Source organism: Leucoraja erinacea, chromosome 24 (genome assembly GCF_028641065.1).
Source record: "Leucoraja erinacea ecotype New England chromosome 24, Leri_hhj_1, whole genome shotgun sequence".
In the NCBI taxonomy this organism is placed as follows: Eukaryota; Metazoa; Chordata; class Chondrichthyes; order Rajiformes; family Rajidae; genus Leucoraja; species Leucoraja erinaceus.
The window spans coordinates 29,486,074-29,492,418 of NC_073400.1; positions in this window are offsets into that span (position 1 = coordinate 29,486,074).

Consider the following 6,345-nt stretch of genomic DNA (forward strand, 5'->3'; position numbering starts at 1 on the left):
GGTAAAGAAACACGGCTGATTGCAGACCGCAGACTTTAACTGACTGTGTGTTTCGACACTTCCTCAATTGTCAACAACAAGGTTAGCTTTGACCATGGACATCATTTCCATGTATGGCATTATGATTACGATTATGTTTAAGAAGGAACTGCAAATGCTGGAAAGTAGACGAAAAATGCAGGAGATTATGATTATGATCATTTACATTTCTGGTGTTGGAGGCATTTTTCCAACACAATTTACATGAAGATAGTTGAGTTGAATTTTAGTGTAGTTTACCGAGGTGCAGTCAGCGGAAAGACAATGCATGATTACAATCGAGCCATCCACAGTGTATAGGTACATGACAAAGAGAATTACGGGAATAAGATTTAGATACAGCCAGTGAAGTCCAATCTAAGATAGTGAGAGGGTCTCCAATGCAATAGATAGTAGTTCATGACTACTCACTAGTCGAGGTGGGATGGCTCAGTCACAGCTCGGAAGAATTTGTCACTGAATCTAGAGGTGTGCGTTTTTACACTTGTTTATATGTTGCCCAACCGCAGAAAGACCCTGAAATTCCACCCATCTTTTTTTTCTCCAGAAATGCTGCCAGACCCGCTAAGTTACTCCAGCAGTTTGTGTCTATCTTCGGAATATACCAGCACTTGCAGTTCCTTTCTATGGCCTTTGTATGATTTTACATTTAAACTTTTCAGGGTCACTTGACTTGCGTACGTTTTTATCGCCCATTGCAGCCAGCAGACATCTTAACAGTATTTACTATTTTATAACTGTTCCAGAAAATGAACATAGTTTTTTTTTGTTAACAAATACTTGCTATAATTTAAGAACTTAAAGTTCAGACTGATTGAGTCTGTGGTTTTCCGCCCAGGCTTGCTACTGTCGACTTCCTCGTCTCAGCAGCACCAGTAAATTTAGATTTGAGTAACAACTGGGTGACTGATACAGATACACACTGATACAGAGCGGAAAGAGACCCTTCGGCCCACCGAGTCTGTGGTAATAGGGAGAACGTACACACTCCACACGGATAGTAACCGAGTTCAGGATCGAACCTGCGTCTCTGGCGCTGCACCGCTACCGCTCTATCACTGCGCCACTGTGCTTCCTCAGTTAATCAAAATATATATATTTAAAATCAGATTTATACATGGTCATTATTACTGATAACTTATTTTAAATTGAACACAAGGTACTGGAGTAATTCAGCGGGTCAGGGCTAGAGAATATGGGTATAGCAACGTTTCGGGTCGGACTATCCAGTACTTTGTGTGAACGCCTGATTCTATCGTCTACAGGGCCTTGTTTCTCCACTAGTTTTTTGTTGTTGTAAATTCCGGGTTTATTTCATAGCCAGAAGATCAAATATTCTTCTGTTATGGTAGGATTTGAACCCATAATCAATTGTGGGATCACTGGCGCAGAACTCGCCAAGCCGTTATTTCTAATTTATTTAATTTCTTAATTTTAGATCAATTCTGATGTCCTCCATTTATGTTGAATCAGATTTGGAGAAGTGTCCTGACGCGAAATGCCTGAGACGCTGAGTTCCTCAATTAACTTGTTTGGTGATGAATATTAAAGAAACTGCACTGCACTAAGTCACAACTCAGTTATTGTCCATGTCCTGGACTGATTGCATCCTTTCGCCTTGAATCAAATGGTACACAATACAATAATAAATCCCTATTGTCACCAAACCAGTATCTTCGAATCCAAAACTGCATTTTTTTAATCTGCAAGTTTATGTCTTCCTTTCTTGAATTTACAATAAATATTTTCTACTTTATCAATTCCTATCCAACAACTTCCCTTTTTCATGTTTTTGTGTGTTCCTCTCGGTGCACCTGCAACGTTCTGTAAGAAACAAGCAGCTAGGTTGATTCACTGGAAAACAGGACCTGGAATAATGATGGAACAGTGTATCTTTAAACGTACAGAAAGGTGCAACCTATACAGGTACAGTAATTTACCTCTTCTGATTATTACTGGGAATGATGATCTATCAATACCAAAAAAAATAATTAAAAGCACTATTCCTGATCTCCAATTAGACCCTTTACGTCTCTTGGAGTATATGTTGCATTTGTATTATCTGATTGTTCGATATCATTGATATAAATACAATGTACAGGCCTAGAGGTGAAACATTTGGACAATCATAGTAATTCCACAGATTAACTACCATCTGACTTAAGAAGTTCCTCCTCATCTCCTTTTTAAAAGAGCACCCTTTAATTCCTGAGGCTATGACCAATGGAAACATCCTTTCCACATCCACTCTATGCTTTTCATTATTCTTTAAGGTTCCCCCTCAACCTTCTAAACTCTAGCGAGCACAGGCCCAGTGCTGTCAAACGCAGTCAATAGAGAATGCATAAAGATATCAGAGTCCATTTAAGCACGAGAGTGCCAACATAATGCTCACTGACAAGATTTATCTAATACTCAAAATTTGTCCCCCAGCCCTTACTTCTCAAGCCGAGCAAGCACTCTGTAAAGATTCATAGAATAGGAAATAGGCAGCAGGAAGGTTGATCATGAGACTAGGCCGAGCCTGCACAAAACATCTGGCCGGAAGAGTTTCACATTTCTGTTTCCTCAAACAAAATGATGTGTGGCTGATAGGAAACACATAAATACAGTAAAGAAATGTAAATGCGGTCAATAAATAGAGGAATTTATTTGACAGTCTACTCCAAAATATAATTACGAATTAAAATCTTGGCAGCAATGGATAACACCAATCCAAGTGAGGGGCTTATAGTCAATGGTGAAATGAGGAACAACATGTTCTCAGAACAGAAATGTGGAACAAGATTTGTGGAAGCTAGATTGTGAAACGACTGTGAGATCATTGACAGAGACTGACCCTCAGTTTGAATTTCACAATGTGTAATTGACAATTTAAAAAATATATGTTTTTCATATTTTGATGGGTGGCACAGTGGTACAACTAGCAGAGCTACAGGCTTACAGAGGAGAGAGACCCGAGTTCGAGCTGACCTCGGGTTCTGTCCGTGTGGAGTTTGCACGTTCTCTCTGTGACCACGTTGGTTTTGCCCGGGTCTTCCGGTTTCCTGCTACATCCAAAAGACTTGCGAGTTTGTAAACTAATTGCCCTCTGTAAATTGCCCAGAGTGTTAAGGAAGTGTGTAGACACTTGTGTTTGAACATGTGATGGATGGTCGGCGCGGACTGATTGGGCGGAAAAACTTGCTTCTATGCTAAATCTCTGAACGAATCATCCAATAATATAACATGATGCAATGCGTTAACGTGTTAACAGGTTTGGAGAATAGCAACACAGGGGATTCCTGCGAATTGTGTGGTGAGCCTGGAAAGATTGTTCTTAACCCACCCAAAAATGTTGGGTATCAAAGGAAACTTGTCATCAGCAGCACGAGGGATGTAGATTAGAGCCCTAGGTGAAGCAGGCAATCGCTTTCAATTACCCTAATTTCCTTAGACATTACCAATCCTGATGACACCTTAATCCTGCCTCGTTCATCTTCCTGTCGGTCAATTAAAGTTGGATTCCTTTTTGTTTGCTGAGCGCAACGGAGAGGACTTTACAGTCATAGAGTGATACAGTGTGGAAACAGGCCCTTCGGCCAACTTGCTCACACCGGCCAACATGCCCCAGCTACACTAGTCCCACCTGCCCGCGTTTGGCACATATCCCTCCAAACCTGTTCTCGCAATGTGCCAGTCCAACGGATAGTCCCTGCCTCAACTACCTCCTCTGGCAGCTCGTTCCATGCACTCACTACCCTTTCTTTGAAAATGTTATGCCTCAGATTCCTAGTAAACCTTTCCCCCGTCGCATTAAACCTACTCAAATTTAATGTGTGATATTTCATCGGCCACTGTCACGTTTCCTGTTGCATTCTTCCACGTTTATATTGCATTAATATCTGTGGTCTTGGGAAATAATTTAGCTCTGAGGCCAAAAAGCTGAACAACAAGCTTTGGCCTGGTCGTTTGGATAAAACCATGTGGATTCTGATACTTCTCATTAGCTACTTGCCCGGTGAGTAACGTTCAGAATTGGACATTCTGATAAATAGTATTAGTTTGCCTGTTTCCGCTGCAGAGATGGTTTAAAAATGTCTAGACACGTAAAGCTGCAAATGTTCAGCATACATTGTAATAATATGACTAGTATTGGAACATAGTCACGTAAACTCCCTGTCTATAACATGGTACCACACAAATCATCACCTATGTATCTGACTCATATTTCACTTGGGCGGCTTACAACACAACGGCATGATTATTCATTTCTCTAACTTCAAGTAACCCTTGCATTCCCTCTCTCTGTGTCAATCCCCACCTTAGTCCTCTTGTTAACTTCACCTCTTTCATTCATTCGGCATCACCTCATCCCCAACCAACAATAGACCATTGTGGACTCCACATGATTAATTGATGCAGGCTCTGTGTTGCTCTGTACTTTCCCATGCCTTTATTTTGCCCCTCCCTGACTCACGGTCTGGTGAAGGGTCTCGACCCAAAATGTTTCCTATTCCAATTTCTCCAAAGATGCTGCCTGATCCGCTGAGTTACTCCAGCATTTTCTGTCTATCTCAGACCATGGTTGATTGTGAAATAAACAAAATGGGAGTTTATTTTCTGAAAGTTCATCTAAGTAATATAATCAAAGTGTAGTGGCGCCCATTCCATTTGTAAACACTAACAGTTCTCTCGTTCTAATTTAAAGCAGTAGTGAAATAACATCGTCTCCAATTATACTACACCGATTGTTTAAAGTGAAATGTATGAAAAATGAAATGGCTCCGGAACATGGATGAAGAAACACAATGAGGGGCTTGACTGCGATGACAGCAATCTCGACATTAGTAATATATATTTTTATTTTAGTCTAATCTTGTTGTAGTCCACGATAATTCTTCTGCTCCCGTTGTCAAATGGAACTTTTGCCAATGTCACTGATTGTCAAAGCCATCATTTATGGTCTTGAACTCAATGTCTTTCTGGGCCATTAGAGGCGGACAATTAGTCAAGTCAAGTCAAGTCAAGTCAAGATTATTTGTCACATACACATACGAGATGTGCAGTGAAATGGTCACATATATTGCTGGGTTTGGAAGGTGGCGTATAAAGAGGAGAGAGGGGGGTGGGGAGGCTCCAGCAGGGGCAGGTAAGTGGCAGGTGCACCTGGAGAGGGTGAGGGATGATGGGTGGAAGGTGAGGAGGGGGCGGGGGGGATTTGATGCCAGTGTGCGGTATGGGGAAAAAGACAAGGGGATAAACGAGGTTCAAGTGAATTGGATGGAGATATCTGGTAGTGAGGAGAATACAGGGCAACATTACCTCCGACACTGCCGCACTCCCTCTGTGGGCGGCACGGTGGCGCATGGGTAGAGTTGCGGCCTCACAGCACCAGAGACCTGGGTTCGATCCGGCCGACGAGCGCTGTCTGTGCGGAGTTTGTCGGTTCTCCCTGTGTGTGTGGGCTTTCTCCGGGTGCTCTCCGGTATCCTCCCGCACCCCCAAAGCGTGCAGATTTCTGTAAAAATGAATATTGTCCCCCGTGTGTGTCAGATAGTGCTAGTGTATGGGGTTCGCTAGTTGGCGTAGAGTAGGTGGAACGAAGGGCCTGTTTCCACGCTGTATCTCTAAAGTAAAGTCTAAAGTCAGTACATCAAGGCCATGCATGGTGAGGGAGAACGGATCGTGGGATTTCCGAGGAGGCTTTGGCTCCCCTCCACCCCACCCACCCCACCCCACCACACCCGCACCATTACCAGCCCCACACCACCCCACGCTCCAATCCCAACTCTCTTCCAGCTATCCGCACCCAACCCCAAATAGTCTGAAGAAAGGCCCTGGTCAGAAACGTCTCTTGCCCATTCCCTTCTCTGTCGAGTTACACCGGGACTTTGTGTTTGGCCCACGTGTAAGTGAATGTCCAGATACTGGTTGGACCATTTGCACCTTCGTTGGTAGGGGAAGAGGGGGTGGGCCAACAATGTGTTCAGCAGATGTGTCCTCTACATTCTCCTCTCAGTTTCAGGACCTGGATAGGTGACATTTTGGATAGCGACGCTTCTTCAGACCCAATACGTCACTAATCCATGTTCTAAGGAGATGATGCCTGGCCCGCTGGATTTCTCCAGCAGTCTGTGACTTGTTTCGGATCGGGGCCCTTATTCAGACTGCAAATAACCCAATTGCCTGCAGCTCTATACCTATGCAATAATGGTGAGTTGCAATCAAATTGAACTGTGAAATGTAACTTGCAGTTGATGTTGCCTAGTTTGGAGAAGATGTCGAATAATGAATGCGAAGGAATATATTTGAAAGGACAGCGAG